General features: G+C 40.7%; 1 protein-coding gene and 1 long non-coding RNA gene across 6 annotated transcripts in view; one reads left to right on the plus strand and one right to left on the minus strand.

Annotated features, from left to right (window-relative positions):
• Positions 1-17,268, minus strand: part of LOC108876872 (uncharacterized) — a 251,421-nt gene that overhangs the window by 25,355 nt on the left and 208,798 nt on the right. The gene's annotated exons all lie outside the window — the stretch shown is intronic.
• The window catches only part of LOC108876873 (carbohydrate sulfotransferase 8), a 252,830-nt gene continuing 244,077 nt past the window's right edge, over positions 8,516-17,268 (plus strand). The window contains exon 1 of the mRNA XM_051076775.1: positions 8,516-10,900. The gene's annotated coding sequence lies outside the window, so the exon portion shown is untranslated. The remainder of the gene's footprint in view (positions 10,901-17,268) is intronic.

A 17,268-nucleotide genomic window follows, 5' to 3' on the forward strand; every position in this document is an offset into this window, starting at 1 on the left:
CAGAAACATGCAGCTCAAATAGACATGAATGCTCACAGAAAGTTTTGGTTCAAATTGTCCATTTGGCTCTTTTGTTCCAAACTGATGCACTGAACATGGGAATTTAAAAAGTCACATGTGACTCTCTCACAGCGTGTCATTGGGCAAGATTCCTCACAAGCTGTTTGCAGGCAATTAAGAATATAACAGCTAATACTTTACTGTGCCTCTCATTACAGCTTTATCAGCAGTGATATCTAGGGAAAATAAGATGCTTAGTGTGTGAGAAATGTGTGCGTCCCAATAGGCAAGCTTCTATAACCACCACAACAGTCAGAGGGATAAACCAGCACAGCTCTAATTAGTCCAACAGAGGAACTTTTAAGGGCTGAATCAGAGCCAAGAACTGAATAAATACATATAAATCTACAATAGAGAAAAGTATGATAGCATTCCTTTCATTGTGATCAGCCCTAAGCTAAAGCAGTCCTCTATAGGAGCTCTACAGTGTGTGAGAGTCTTTTTCTGATAAGCTGGATACACCTATTCAATTTGCTGATTAAAGTCATATCAGGCAGTGCTCCTGACAGCTGAGCTCCTATGAAAAGATAAAAGTCTAAGGAACCAGTTTCAAAATACCACCATTTTTCCACACACCAAAGAGGATGAACACACATGACAAAATGATCTCATATCCATACTGGAAATGTTTTCATTTAAAAGTGAGGCTGCTTCTTTCCCACATGATGAATGATTTACTCTCTGCTTCTCCAGGCTTCCTGGAGAAGAAGAAGCTGCTCCATCAGTCTAAAAGCCCAGCGGAAGACCATCATAAAAGCATGTTAGTCATCACCCATGTTCCTGTTTCTTAGTCCACAGAGGATGCAGATGTGCTATAGGCTTCCAATATGTTTTCCTCAAAATTATGTATTTTAAAAGCTGAATTTTTTTTTTCTATATCTGAATGTAATTCTTTTAATAAATCCAGTAATATAGACTCTGGAGCTGTGAAAAAGCAGTTTTATGAGTGAAGAAGCTTAATTCAAACTTTGTCACAACTGCCACAACCATGGCATAAGGAAGACCTCACTAACATTAGTGATGGAGAGTTTTTACTCCTCACTATTTTGCGCCTTCTTAAAGGCTCTGTGTGTCAGGCATTTGTACTGCAACGTGATGTAACTGAGCAACAAAGGCCACAGGGCAACAGAATCGCAACACTACTGCATCCGGTGGACATCAGGGTCATGCATCAATGGATAAATGATTTTATCAAGTTAAAAAGACAACAAAAAGAAACAAAAGAAAGGCTTTCATGTTCTTTGAGTTAGGCATGTATGATTTATGGTTGATTTATAGCTGACTGAAAACCGACAGCAACAGCATTGCTGTGACAATGTTGCAGTCCATAGAGATAATGACAAATTCACTGCACCAGAGTTACAAATTAGTCCACATAAATAAACAGTGGAAAACTGTGCAAAGCATTTAAGAAGCAGTGAATGAAAACAGTAACTGTAAATTTAAATAATACATCATTTTAAAGTAAGGCCATTGTAAATGCACTTTCATGAAACCTGTTGTTTGTGGACTAAATTCATTACCAACTTGAACTCTGCCTCACTGCTACTGGGGGCTGATAGATAGGATTGCTGCTCATTGCTCTTTTCCTGTGCCCACACCCAGTGGACAGAGTGATGGATGATTGGCTGAGGACAGCTGCTGCTCTTCCTCTCAGGAGAGTAACTAATAGAACAGGGCCAATGGGCAGGTGCAGAGAGCACTGAACGACCTCGAGTAAAACATTTTATCTCTTATCAGCAAGCAAAAGAAACCCTCAGATCTGAGAGTTTCATATAGCTTCCTCTTCATCTGCTAATATGTCAGAGACATTAGGCAGTGAGGGAGATAATGCTAATACCTTAGAGGGCATATTTCATAAAGATGCAGTATATTTACTCTCCTCTTATGGTCACACATAGAGATTTGCAGCAGTATCACATACTGTAATGAGCAAAAATCTGAAAGTATACTTTGTTACAGCCACCTCTCTTCAGTAGACCTTTGATTTCCAAGATAATAGCCAAAACATGTATATTTAATGAGCAGCACCTGCTCTGAATGAAATGCTGTGCAACACTCTTAGCATCAAGAGGAAGAATCCTCTTGTGCTCGCTCTGCTTCAGCATAATGCCTGACTTCCAAACCTATTACAGCCAAATTGCTTAAACAGAGAGTTTCCTGGCCACATTACAATGTTGATAGGTGTCACCTGTCACATTAAGTGACAAGCTGTACAAAACTGCACACCTTTAAAGCGAGTTAAAGCACACATTAAGCAACTCTCAGGACAATAACAGTGATTGAAATCTGAAAAAGAAATACACAAATAAGGGGATAAAAGCCAATCATGTCAATATACATAATTCTATTAATATATACAGAAGATAGCAGGGGAGGCAGAAACACTGTCAAAGAAAACAGCAGATGTCAGGGCAGGGGCCACTGGAATATGGTCAGAGCGTGGGTTCGGAGCATCATGGTTTCAGATGTGTTTGTGCAGTTTGAGATTTGATGAACAACTTGTGGATCTGAGAGAAGTTACACACAGCACAGCACAGACACAGCTTCCTATATGGGCCAGTCTAAAGTGCCATGGCTGAGGGTAAGGTCATTCACCCACTCATCACCTCTGATTGAGACTAGCAACTCAAGGCCACAATGGTGGCAACTAGCATAGCACACCAAAATCTCTGCCTCAACTGCAGTTGCATTGTGGATATTGTAGGCATCAGGTTTAGACAAGGAAGAAGCGTGGAATACAAAAGATATCTTCAATTATGCTGCAGTGAGTCCAACAGTAGCTAAATCAGTGGAGTATAGTGGAGTATTCCTTTACTGGGGAATGCACTACTTGTTCAATCATGGGCAAAAAGTGAACAATGAAGACATCTGGAACTTGTTCAGCAGCATCCAACAGCTGGTGTCCCTTACAGAAATCAGTAAGAGCTGGGTGTGGAGTCATATGTTGAAGCCCAGAAAGATATGGTTGACCTGCTGACCTGAGATAAGCTATGTGCATGTGGAAGATCCGGTGCACGATACTCCCCTGTGATAGTGCCAAGTATATCCAACCTGTGTCTTGAAGTAAGAACCAGAGTTCTGTTTAAAGCACATGCTCACAGAGTAAGTAACACAATTGCTAAATTCACCAGGTGTTGCCATATGCTTAGTTCTAATTAACGCTGAATACATTTACTGCACAGATGACATTTACTTTGTAAATTTCATACATACTGCAGTGAGCACTTTGTTTAATCTACCATGCATCCACACTCCCTTGAGGTTTCACAGTCCAGATTACAACAGCAGGCACTTTGCTGGGTGTGGCTAGCTGCATCAAGCACGCAATGGGAACAACGCTGCTCAGATCCACTTGCAGGAGCTATCCCTTCACCACAGAGCACAGTTGACTATGTTTCTGTTGAAACTGCATCATCAGCTGTTTAACATAAGCAACTGACCACATACCAGTGGGAAAGAAACAAAACTAATATTGCAGTAGAGAGCATAAATACTTGCACTGCTTCCAGTGTCAGTGATCTCAAAATGCTTGGAAGACTCAGAGCCATGACTTTCCAGGCTGGATTTGTTGTTGTGGTTCCATGGGGAGAGTTGAAAGGATAAAATGGTTTTGTTTGGGTCAGGTCATTCATGTAGTTTAACCCCTAGAGTACATTAGAAAGAGCTGAAATAACACTCTCTGACAAGGCAAGGAGCTGACTTGAGTGCCACTGCTGCCCTATAGTGCTTTTAACATGGTCTGTGGATCCTTTGGGTTTATTAAGCAGTTTGGGGTTTGTGTCAGAAGCCTTTCCACAATCTGCTGTGACATAGGGAAAATGCCCTTGACAGAGAAATATAAATATAAAAAAAGGAAGTGCAGGTACAGGTACAGGTAATGCCAGTAGGAAACCCTGAAGGGCACTTTCTCTAAAAGCTATTTCCAGAGTGAAAAGATAGCTAGAAGGTAAATCTGGGTGTAGGTGGTGAAGAGGGAAAGCAGAGTTCATTCATGGTGTTTCAATGCAACAATATTTTAAAAAATATATATGATATATTTTCAATGTGTAGCAAAAAGTAAAACTTTTTCTAAAATAAAAACTTAAATTACCTGCGAGGTGATAAAAGTTATATTTCTGCTTTCTGTCATCTCACACACAGAGTTTTTGTTGGGTTTTTTTCCAATGGTAGATCTTCTACTTTGGAGCAAAACTCACTCACTTTTTTTTACTAAATCCCAAGCTGTTGCTTTTGAGGGCCCGAGTTTTCCACTGATCAGTGGGAATGTGAGTTAAGGTGACGATATGCAGAGGCGCCATCCTTGTCTGGCAGACGGCTGCTGCAGTGCAGTATGAAAGTGCTCCCTTCGGCAGTGAGCACGTGCTGCAACATAGCTGCCTCCAACTTAGAATTCACCAGAGACAGACTGGGTCCACTGGCACTTGTGCCAGAACCTCACAGCTTTAGATATTCATACTCAGTTCAATAGTTGGCTGAAATATGGCAAGATTCTTTGAAACTATTCTTGAAGTTTTAAAAAGACCAAAAACTGTAAAGGGTTTGTAAGTATACGTGAACCTGCCACCTCAGGAAGAGTTAATTATTTCTGTTCACTACAGTATAAGAAACTTTCTCATTCTCACAGGAAACAAGTATTGGAAAATGTGTTTTTCTCAATCCAGTAAAAACATAAATATTTGATCTTAGTTTCCTGTTCATTGAATTCCTGTTTCTTTCTTGATGAAGGTTGGTGGACTGTGATCGCACCAGGTGTATGGACGTGTGTAATTTAACATTTTACTTGTGATAGTGAGCATGATTTTCAAACTCATATATTGAAATTAGAAACATTTTTAAAAGATGTGCCACATTCATTACAAGAAGCAAGTTGAAAGATGGAAGCTTGGGGTGGATGGGAGGTGTACAAAGTATGTTTAGTTAAGGTCGGTAAAAGATTTTGGTTTTGGTTAAATTTAAATCACTCTACCTTAACCATGTGCTGTTTGTGCCTAAACATAACCATAAGCCAGTCAACATCTTACTGTTATTTGATTAATTCCTGTCCATGAATGCTAAAAGAATCAACACATTAAATGTTGCAACTATTTGATGAACTGCTGTGAGGTTGAACTAAATTCAAGACTTAATCATTTTTCCTCTGACAACGGTCTGACATGTTGTTATTATTAACAAACTGAGCCAAAAGTAAAAGATATCAGATTCACAGGTGAAACTACAAACAGCATAGAATATGAGCTTTCACTGCAAACTGATACTTGATTTTCTTTGAAGGGAGTGTGAGAGGATATGATTCATAATCTCTGAAAGTTTACTTTTGGACAATTGAAACAATAGTGCATTAACAGTTAAAGTATTTGAGTGTGTAAAAATGTGGAAACACACACACACACACACACACACACACACACACACTCTTTCCAACCCACTGAGGAAACTGTGCATTTGATGCCACATTATCAAGCATTACTGTTAATGGAGATGGAGGCGGTGAAATTCACCATTCCCTCAGTTCAATGCAGGAATCACTCATCTAGATTTTCTTTTTGGATTATTCAAACTACAAAGAGGATCTCCTTTAACAAACTAACTGCTCAATTTTTCACACAGCACAGAGAACAAGGCAGATTGTTGAGGAGGAAAGTTGCAAAAGGAAAAAGACTTATTAAGTCAAAGTGTTATATACAGCCATATGCTTCTCTTAATTTTACACAGAATTGTTTGCATAATTTCAATTGTTACAACCTAAAATAACAGCAAATGTAGCCACCAAAAAAGCACCTGTATAACTGGAAGGATGTCCCAGTCTGTGATACAACCTGAAATCAATATTTAATGTTTCTCCTCTTGAACTATAGCAAATTGGTAGGCGGGTGCCAAGCAGAGCCGGGCAGATAGTGGAGTCAAATATATGACTGCCGGACAAGTAAAGTCACAACTCATTACTTTACACTTCTCTGGAAGAGACAGGTCATCCTGTGGTCCTGACACAAACATGAATCCTCCTAACCCAAATAAAGCCATCTCAGAGCACATCACCTAGTCTGCAGGCAGGTGTTCTCAAGCAGATACCAAAGCTTAGGGTCACTGAGGCTGTTTATTTTCCTCCCCGACAAAAGAGGCCACAGAAAAATATCTGAATTTAAAAGGAAACGAGGCTGTGCAACAGCAACTAAAAAGAAAGGGTAAAACAGCTCAAAACATAGAACTTCACAGACAACAACACAATTTATTACCCAGAGCAAAGTCAGTTGACTTTGCATTAACACAGTCTGAATCTTTAAACATTACCCTGAGCCATCTGTTTGACTATTTACAGATAATTGGCACGCAGAGTAAAATGTATAGCCTATGGTTTATCCATCCTTCACATCTTCACACTTGGCCTGATGCTTTTTGTTCACACCCTGATACTGAAGCACTCAGTCAGGGGATTGGCTGCCCACGCGATGCCCTGTCTCTCAATTGATCAGGGCCCGACTCCAGCTTAGTGCACCCTCACTGGAAACCTCAAATGAGGTGAAGTACAAATGCATTCATCTTCATCAGAGGAGCACTGGATAAAGTATCAGGGAGTTTTTGTGCTGCAGAGATGGTTACAGGGAAAGCACTGAAACCAGATGTTTTTCGCCTCTATCTGTAGTGCTTCAAGTGCTATCACTATCACATAATGTGTCTGCTGTGCCCATGATGGAGCTGTACTACAGGCCCTCTTCGATCACTCATATCTAATTATGTGGTGCTTCTGTGTAGTGTTTGTTGGCTTTTTGTACTGAGATGTGCCAGGCATGCAGACTTTTGCAGAACCATCAGTTTACAGCTTCCAAATATATTTTTCATTGTAAATGTAAACAACTTGATGCCCTCGATTTCTTGAATGGAGTCTCTCTCTTCTTCTGGGTCTTTTTGATAAATCACCACTCTACCAGAACCTTCAGTGACCATGGTGAAAACACAGTGAACCTTTGAGGCTCTGCCCTGGGATGAAATTGGAGACATTTGTATGCTGTGTGCCGGTCAATACCAAAGAATAAAATAGCCCACTCAGATGGAGAATCCTGGATTTATTCTGACCAGTGTAATTCATTAAACCCTTGCTCATGCCCATTTATCATAATCAATCAAAGGGCAGCTGGGCCAAAAGAGCAATTTAGAGCACTGCAGAGTTATGCCATTGCTGAGTCTGTAATAAGTTTGAGGAAGATTATATACGGCATTATTGGACCTTGGGGTACACTTTGTGTCAAAATGTAATGAATCATTCATTACTTGAGATCTATAGCTTACAAATCCATCTACAGCTTAATGCAGAGAATAGACAGTAAAAAATGAAAATGGATTAACTATAAACATATAAACACATTTAAAGTAACAGAGATCAAGCAGACCAGATGTTAAGAACATGTGGAGGCTTATGAGACCAATGAACCAATGAAAACAAGAAAGCTGTTTTTCATACCACTGAACTTTACAGTTGCAACCATGTACCATGAATGATAATACAGCTCAGTTCATGCTGAGAAGAAATACTTTTACCATGACAGTAACAATATTCTGTGGGTGCTGTATAATTGGCAACTGCTTCCTCTGGGCAGAGTTTGGATACTAACACTATTGATTATGAGTAACACCAGATGCCAGGAGTTGGATGAGCGATGAGCAGTGAGAGGGATAGAACTGATGAGTGTGCCATGAGGGGGTTGTTTGTCTTTTGGCCGAGGAATTGTGTCAAGACTCACAACCTTCAAAATCCATCAAGATCCTGCTGTCCAGCAGACTACATGTTCATTAAAGCACATTAGACACATGGACAGCTCCACTCCAAAATGTTGTTAAATGGCCCTATATTATATAATCCCTAATCACTTTTCAATTGCTCTTATGTTAATAATAGGCCATAATGCATTCTGAATATTCTTATTTGTGAGAAAATCAAACAGTATTATTTTGTAAATTGTGCCTTATAAAACCACATTCAAAAGCATGTACACTGATTTTTCACCTGGACTGACACAAAATAACAACATCAGCAACACTGATCGTTTTCAGCATATTTCCCAGTCAGGTCTGCTGATACCACACACAGAGAACGGCCCACAGTCCCAGCAGAGACACGCTGCAGCTGCTGTGCTGGTGCCTCTTTAGATCTTCAGGACTTGGGCGATGTTTTGCCCCACTTACATGCAGCAGCTTTGTGAATTAAAAACCTCACAATAAACCCTGCTTGTGCTGCAGTGGATAGCAAAGCCTTCCTGTGGGTCTGAATTAGTGTTCTTGGACTTGTACCCAGAGTCCCTGCAGCCAAATGAAGCCAAAGGAAACATTTTCTTTGCTGCCTGACACCAGCAGAGGGTGGTGTGCTCAAGTCAGGATGAGTGTGTGAGTGTGTCAGCTGTGCCGGCTGTTTCTTAGCAGCCACACCCTGAAATGAGACCATGCACTGACAAAACCACAATGACATGTAATGTTTATTTGAACGTAAGCATTATACAGCCTGGTACACGTGCTACATGTCACAGCTGTCTTACTCTTAAACATGGTCACATGATATTATGTGAAGAGATCAAGATTAAATACTCCATTTGTAAACATAACAGGTTAAAATAATGACATTAAAATATTTAATTTAGTCCAACCAACTCCAATAGCTCATGCCAGTTAATAAAGATGAGCACGCCTTTACAGTTTGAGATTTAAATTAGTCTTCACCAGTGCTGTGACAGACTTTCTCAAGGGTTCTGAATAGAGGTTTTTACTTGTACTAGCTGTCACTTTAGGAAACAAAACTGAGAAACATACTGCCTCATAGATCCAAGTGAATAGTTTTTTTTACATATATATATCCATCCATTCATTATCTATACCGCTTATCTGTTAAGGGTTGCGGGGGGACTGGAGACTATCCCAGCTGTCATTGGCTGAGAGGCGGGGTACACCCTGTACAGATTGTCAACATATACAGACAAACATCCAGTCACACTCACATTCACATCTACGGCCAATTTAGAGTCACCAATTAAACTAACATGCTCATGTCTTTGGACTGTGGGAGGAAGCAGGAGTACCTGGAGAGAACCCATGCAGGCACATGAAGAACATGCAAACTCCACATAGAAAAGCCCAGAACCTTCTTGCTGTGAGGCGACAGTGCTAACCACTGCACCACCGTGCTGCCCTTTTTATATGTATAAAAAGGTTCAAGAAGCCTTTCTGCAGGGCTTTCTGAAATAGTCTGAGATGAATTATGCACATCCACTGGCTTTCGATATCCATCCCACAGGGCTTTTTCTCTCTTCATTAAAGCTCTATTTTCTCCAACTATGTATCCTTTTTTTCTTCTTTTTTTTTTTAAAGAAAATGACTGAGCAAAATCCTTTAGGTCAAATCAGTGCAAGATTAAACAGCTTATTGTGTGTGCTTTTTCTGAGGCCGATGGCTCTTCACTGGCTGAGGGCTGTGATATTTTACACTAGCTTAATTTGGCAACATGTTGAAGTAGCACTTTGATCTTATCACATTGAAAAGGACTGACAGGACCTCAAATCAATACAATCACAATCACACTCAAATCAATTGTACACTGCACAGTGAGACCAGCCAGGAGTATCTGAATGTCTGAGGCATAAAACTTGTAGCAGGTAGACTCTCACATCTGTGGATGTGGTGTATGTCTCTGTCTGTTGGACTGGAACAGCTGAACTGCAAAAGTCTGGAGGAGTCTGGGCCTGAATATATTGTGAGTGGCATGAAAAATGTAGTTTATAAACCCAATCATAACACATCTGGGGACTTATTTTTGGAGACATATACCTCATGTCTCTACAGTCCAACTCTAACCATGTTACTTATATGATAAATGCTGAATGAGATTATAGGAAAAACAAATTGGAGACACACATTCTGTCTTCAGTTGAGATGTTGTGCACAATCTCTTGGATCAAATTCACTCAGTCATTCTCAGATACAAATACAGACATTCATAAACACTCCCACATACACAGTGGCGCTGTTTTCTAAATCATAATTAATAACTAATTCATAATTAATGACGTTGAACTTCGACTGGATGGATTTGTGTGTCTAACATCTGTGACAGAAGGAGAGGCATCTCGTTGAAACTCTGTGCCGCCTTGACTGCAGCTCAGTTGGATACTGCAGCGCACATTACACAGTATGCACTTGCAGCGCGCCACGATCCCACGACATAGTAAGAAAAAACGGATTGTAATAACGGCAAGAGACGGAGCTCATCTATATTAGAAGAGTCTTTTATGAACTCAGACCGTAAGAGACACTCCTCCTCCTGCTCCTGGCTCCCGCCGCTCCGCTCCCGTACCCATTCGATGCGCGGGATGAAATTCACAGCCCCATCTTTATCAGTATCAGCATCGCCTTGAAGACAAAGAGAGCGCCGCGAATGAAAATGTGCTCCGATAGCAGGAGAAGCCAATCTTGAAGTCAGTAACACTGCAGCCGTGCCCGCCTGGAGGCAGACAGGCACCGGTCCTTGGAGACTCTTCGGGGATGCGCAAAGATGTGAGAGTAAAGAGCGAGAGGCATTGTGATTGGCCATACTCCTTCTGAAAGCATCAGGCACGGCGAGTCATGTTTCGCTCCAGCCAGAGCATCAACGAGGAGGCATCAAACTTGAAGGAGACGTGTTCTCAGTCTGCACAGTGGATGCGTTTACTGCGTCGTCCATAAACTTCATCATCATTTCCCCAAACAGGCGGTGGTGCTGAAACGGAAAGCCTTGGCGGATCAACCAGTGAAGAGGAGGAAGACGCTCTCACTTCTCCACCTGCTTCCGAGCTTCATGGTATTTGGGAGTTCCGTTAAGGTGAGTCCAGAGACGCGGTGCACAAACTGCAGATAAGCTGTTTTCAGTCATATCTCTGAGATACTGTGTTACATCCTCTAAAGCCACCAGCGTCCACTCTGATGGTTTTAATGTGTTGTTCTGAGGGTCTGGATGTGTTTCGTGTTAAAGAACTTGGGCATTGGTTACAGCTGCAAAGTTACACTCTTGCTTTAGATTTATAGAAAAGTCTTGACCCACAGTCGTCACAGTCTGCCTGTTGATTTCACTATTTCTGCCTGTAATTATTAAGTTTCTCTCCAAACCTTCTAGCACCAAAGTTTGAGAATGAATGCAGAGCTCGTCTTTTTGTTTTTAGGTCGCAGTGCACTACATACAGTTTATTCACTTTAAATTCAAACATAGTTCCTAAGTTGAGAAATGATGAGACTATGGGGTTGTTGCACAGTGTAAAGTGATTGTTAGTGCTGTTTGTTTTCTCTGTGCTGTTTAATAGGACAGGTCTTCTTTGCATTGATTGTTAGAGAAACAAGGAGGAAGTGATCCATTCAGCAGTACTTAACGGCTTTTATGTTTTCTAGATTTGCAAACCTGGGGTTGAAGCAGAATCAGGACATAGAAGAGATCAGTTTATGTGTGTGCTGTTGTTCAGGTGTCACATAGGATTGGTGTGTTTACTAGATTATAAAAATAGCCACTGCATGCTAACTGGCCTCAGGCATGTATTTTGGGTTATGCCACTTTCATAACATAAGTGATTTTGCTTCAGCATCTGAAATACAACCCTGAGCTTTGTAGTGTCTTTAAAACTCGTGATGCTCCCAGTGTGCTGTCCAAAGAAATCAGAGTAAAAAGCTGTCAGACACCAAATAAAAAAAATAAAAGTAGCAACTGATTACCCACTAAGACGCCACTAACACAATATTTCCTGCTTGTTTTCCTTTTTCTGTTTTCATTATGCACGTTGGTGGTCAGTTAAGAAAGTTTATAGTCTAAAAGGTCTTAAACAGTGTTGTAATTGCAAGTGCTGTGACTTACTTGCTTTAATCAATTACCCTGTCGAGCTGAGAGGGAGCGTGGGTGTCATCAAAGCAGAACAAGGCCCTTTTGAGGTTAGAAACTTGTGGCTGAATGACTTAAGTTGCGATTAATTTCAAGACATGACTTGATTTCAAAGGCAAGTTTTTTTCCTGTGTTTTGTTTTGGAATATATTATATGTATTTTGTATTTCAGTCATTAAGTCAATTGGCTCCAAACTCAGAGGACTCAGAGGACAGTGTGTGGGCTTGTGGGAGACTTTGCACAGGGCTTAAAGCTGCAGGAGACATGTTTGCACATTGATGGTTCAAATCCACCCAGACTTTGACACTTTGTTTTAAAGGATTATAAAACTACAGAGTCAGGAGTTCTCATGTTATTGAATACAGATTTTAGGGACCACTTCTGTTTGTGTAAATTTAATACTTAAACAATGGACAGACAGGAATTCCTGCTAGTGTCCATGACAATAATAATTTAATCTCTTTCTCTTTCATGTCTTTACTGGAGAAGATGGGATTTTCTTACTTGATCTAGTCACACTTTGTAATTTAGCCAGAGGACAGGTGTTGTAATTTTTTTTAACCTGAGAATCTTGTTAAGGTACTTGACCTGTGTGCCAGATTTTGATATTCACTCCTCATGCAAAGACAAACCCTTCACAAGATCATAAACAGAGCTGTAATTGCTAGTGAGGTTGCTCAGTGGCTTTAATCAATTACTGTGCCATCCTCCATCCAGAGAGACGGGGAGCGCAGGTGTCATCAAAGCAGAATGAGGCTCCTTTGAGGTGGGAAATGCGAGACTCAATGACTTCGCTCAGCTGGGTCACTGGACACACAGCAGAGCTTTGACGCGTACAAATTGTGCTTGAAGATGCTGTGTTCATCCTGGGAGGCTCAGCGGCTGGCAGGGGACCAGCGGAGCGAGGACATTGCACTCCAGATGGCCCAGAGAGGCCAGAGGAAGAGAGCTGTCCAAGCCCAGCTGGGAGTAAGGGAAGCTGGACTGCCGGTAGCGCGTGTCTGTGTGTGTATATGTGTGTGCGTGTGTGTTTAAGTGATTGTGGGAGTGAGATGGGATGAGAGAAACAGTAAAAGACGGAGAGAAAGAAGTACGCATGTGTGTATGAGGGTGTGTGTGTGCTGAAGGAGTGATTGGGAGGAAAAGGGAGGGTGAAAGAGAAAAAATGAGAGTGAGTGAAACAAGTACTTCTGTGTGTGTGTGTGTGTGTGTGCGCATGCAGGGTGGTAGTGATAGGAAAAGTGTGGGAGGGAGAAGATGAAGGAGCTTGTGTGTGTGTGCTGAAGGAGTGACAGGGAAGTAGAAAGGGCTTGAGATGCAGAAAATGAAAGAGAGAAAGAAACAGGCGCATGTGTGTTTCTGTGTGTGGGAGGGAGAGAAAATGAAACTGGAAGAAGCAGGCATGTATGTGTGTGTGTGTGTGTGTGTGTGTGTGTTTGATTGCAGAAAAAGCATTATTGGGAGAGAAAAGGCAGGAGGGACTGAAAACAAAAAAGGAAGGAAAAGGGATCATGTGTGTGGAAAAAGTGAATGTGTGACGTGTCAGAGAAAATTGAAAAATAAAAAACTGCTAATGGTTTTATTCACTGATAATATTAAGTAGCAAATCAAAGCTACGTGGAAAATTACACATGGAAGAAAACGTCAGTCTTATCTCAAACAAAAATAGTATTTCAGCTGTTCATTCAGTCAGTCAGCTCTGACCTCTGACTCTGTGATCTATTTAATTCACATGCTTGTACAGGAGCCATGTGGCGTACAGCGGTCGTTGTGTATGTGCTTTATGTCACATGGCTTCAGGTACATGACCTCCCACTGTGAGCTCAGAATCTGATATTCACTCCTCGCTTTGATTGAGAAGATGTATTACGTTTGAGAGGCTTTTTTCTTTTTTATTGCATGTTACATCTTGGAGAGGTCGCACTCTTTCTAAAGTGAAACCAACTGAGAATCAGCACAGTTGACGACAAACACACAGCAGCTTCACAGAGATATAACTTCGCATCACTGTTTCCATTTGGGAAACTGCTAGAGAGCAGACAGAGAGAAAGCACGCTCTTTTCATTCTGCCACATCTGCTCTGTGATGGAACGGAGCATGATCTGCACTTTGATCACAATGAATTATTCCTATCCCTGGCTATAAATATGGTCTGTCTTCAGCACCCAATCTCTCTCTCTCTCTCGCCTTACACTAGGAATCTGTGCTCACCTCAGAGTGGCTCTCTCCTTAGTGTGTCACTGCGGGCGTACTGCAGCTCTGGTTTTCTTCCTCACACAGTGAAGGAATCAGAAACCCTAGCTCAGTTCAAACCTTTTCTGAAGTAGACTGTGAAAATATATGGACTCTGTTCAATACAGTAACTGCAACACTATATTAACAACAATATATTAATGTATCACTTACAGTACACAAATAAAAAATGGATATAAACGTTTTCAGTGAAGGAAGTAATTGCTTCTATGGATTCAATAAGAGTAATTCTGTGACCTCTCCTTATTACATATTAACCTCATATATGACATATTTAAATGTATTTACAAAGGGCTAAATGCGGAATTCCTAAACAGATATTTTGGCTTCTGTTTTAGAAAGCAAACCATAGACAGCAGCAAAGCATTTAGATAAACACAACAGGTCATGATAACAACACATAGGTCACTACTTAGCTACCATACCTGTCTACACTGCTAGTGTCTGTGGACACTCATCAGTATATTTATTATAAGTTCACATTCACATGTCTTCAAGCCTGAGTCTTCACCAACAACATGGCTAAATCACAGTTTCAACTTGTGGCTACACTGAAAACATTTTTGCTAGCTAAGCGCTAACCACAGGCTAACTCCTCAGCACAAGCATTCGACAAAACAGTTACTAAGAAGTAAAAGTGAACTAAGCACATCCATCAATTTACTGAAAAAATGTTGACTGATTCAAAGTATTTTCTTTCTGCAAAGGGAGATAATCAGGAAAGATGTCTGCAGATGATTTTTGCTCTCTGACAGCCCTATCAAGAATGAGGCAACTGTGGTGATAGCTACCTCTTCTGGACACCTGCAGGTATAGCTTGTCGATTACAGATGACATCTTATAGCAGCAGGTAGATTTAGATACTTCTCTTTATTTTCAATCACAGGTTATTTTCATGTTTCTCTATGACTTCATATTCATTGATAATTGTCTATTTCAGCATATGTGATTGAGTCTGAAAAACAAATAACAATTATGTTGATGTAATACTTGACCTGATGATCTCACACCTCAGCTGTATCATGCATATCACTGACTGCACACTGACAGTACATCTGTGAGATAAATACACATCAAATTGAAGTGTTTTACTTGCAGTTTAATGAATAAAGCATCATAGAATAAAATAATTAATTGCTCAATATAACTGACATCAGTCATTGATTTATATCTAAATTCAGATAAGTGACTAATCTGTGCTCAGTGCTCATTATGTTATTTAGCAAATGCCCATAGTGATTAATGTGATCATCAGCTACTAAGATAGATAAACAAATAATAAAACAAATGCACATTCAGTGTGCTAGTAGTATTATGGTACAACTGTATGTGATTGACTCAAGACAACTCCAGTGTCCCAGTCAGAGTAATGAAGAACATTCACAGTGCAACAGTGCATCTACTGATCTATTTTAATAGTTTTGACAACAGAGACTCAGTGCATGAAGAATAAGATACATCAGCTTCGATACACAGACAATATTCTGTTTTTGTGTTACCATGCATCTTTGACACAAAGAAAATGTAGATATCTCAATCTTATGCTAAAGCTTTGCTTGATTGTCAGTGGCACCAACAATACACATGTACATAAATAAAAAGTATGATTATTATCATTGTCATTAAGTTTACATTTTTGGATAGACTACGTAGTTTGTTGCTGCACATGATTCATTACTCAGACTAAGAAATAGACCTATAATTCACTGGAACACAGCCAAAGCGAACCTAGCCAGCTGAGCTAGGATTGACTTTGTGTTAATACATCATTTCTGATTCACAGAGCTACAAGCTCTTGACTGGCATAATCAAAACGCTTCTGATGTATCAGGAATAAACTACAGTCAGTATAATTCTTAGGAGAGCATGGAAGTAGTGACAAAGAATGGCTTCAGGCTGTGCTTTAGGAACGATCAACAGAGACTGTATCTACGTCTTTATATATCAGCACATCCCACAGGGACATGGTGTGTCTTTTCTTAGCATCACTGCTTGTGCATGAGAGTTTGGCTGATTTCAATAAAGAAAATTCTTAATTCCTCTACACAAAACCTTCACATCACCTGCAAGCCTCACCCACCAAGTATGGAACTATCAACCTATCACCTCTAATGGGAACAAAAGGTCAGTCCTTAATTATTCATTCGGGATGTCAAACAATGCTTGCTGGCTGTTATTTAGGGAGGGGGAGACCCACTGAATAATTCAGGCAGGATTTTCTTTCCTTCGAGGAGCGGCACGGTGGTTCAGATGTTTGTGAGAGTCTTATCTCCATGCTGGAGCCCTCTGTCGTTCCTGAGCTGACCTTGGCTGTCACTGCAGCAGCAACATGGGTGGCACAGAAGGTGGCAGGGATTCGTGTTCTTCCCCTATCTGCAGGCCTCCGCCACACAGTGAGACTGAGTAGGAAGGACTACACAGAGCTGGCTGTTCTTTGTCTAAGTTCCCCCAGTGTCTGTTTACAGTACACCATGTGCCACGCCGTGTGCCAATGTATAAAAAAAAGCAGATTACTCTTTTACAATGAGTTATTCTGCTTTTCACCCGAGGTACGTTTCTGTTTTGGTACACTAGCCATGTCAATTGCTCTTAAGCGGCTTTCTTAAGATGTTTATTGCAGCTGAAGAGGCAAAAGCAGATATTAATGCTATTAAAGTGCATTAAACTGAAGAATGCTGTAATGTGAGTCACTTCCATGGCAGGATTAGAGGGAGGGAGCATGTGGAAGATTCAGAGTAAGGAGAGAAAGTGTAAAATGCTCATCTTGTTTTGTGAGAGGCAGGAAGGGAAGACAGGGACAGAAAAGAGAGAGAGTGAGTGACAAAAAGGGAGAGTGTGTGTGTGTGTGTGTGTGTGTGAGAGAGAGAGAGAGAGAGAGGAGAGAGAGAGAGAGAGAGAGAGAGAATGCTTATGTTGACTTTACCATCTCTGAACAATAATAGAGGCACATACACAGATACAGTACACATCTATCATGCAAGGATAGGCATGGCAAGGAGCTCAGAGGAAATTAAATAAGAAGCATGTTTGTCAATGTAAATGCAATCAACAGAATGACCCTGATCTTCCCATG

This window comes from Lates calcarifer, linkage group LG2 (assembly GCF_001640805.2).
Source record: "Lates calcarifer isolate ASB-BC8 linkage group LG2, TLL_Latcal_v3, whole genome shotgun sequence".
Taxonomy (NCBI): domain Eukaryota; kingdom Metazoa; phylum Chordata; class Actinopteri; family Centropomidae; genus Lates; species Lates calcarifer.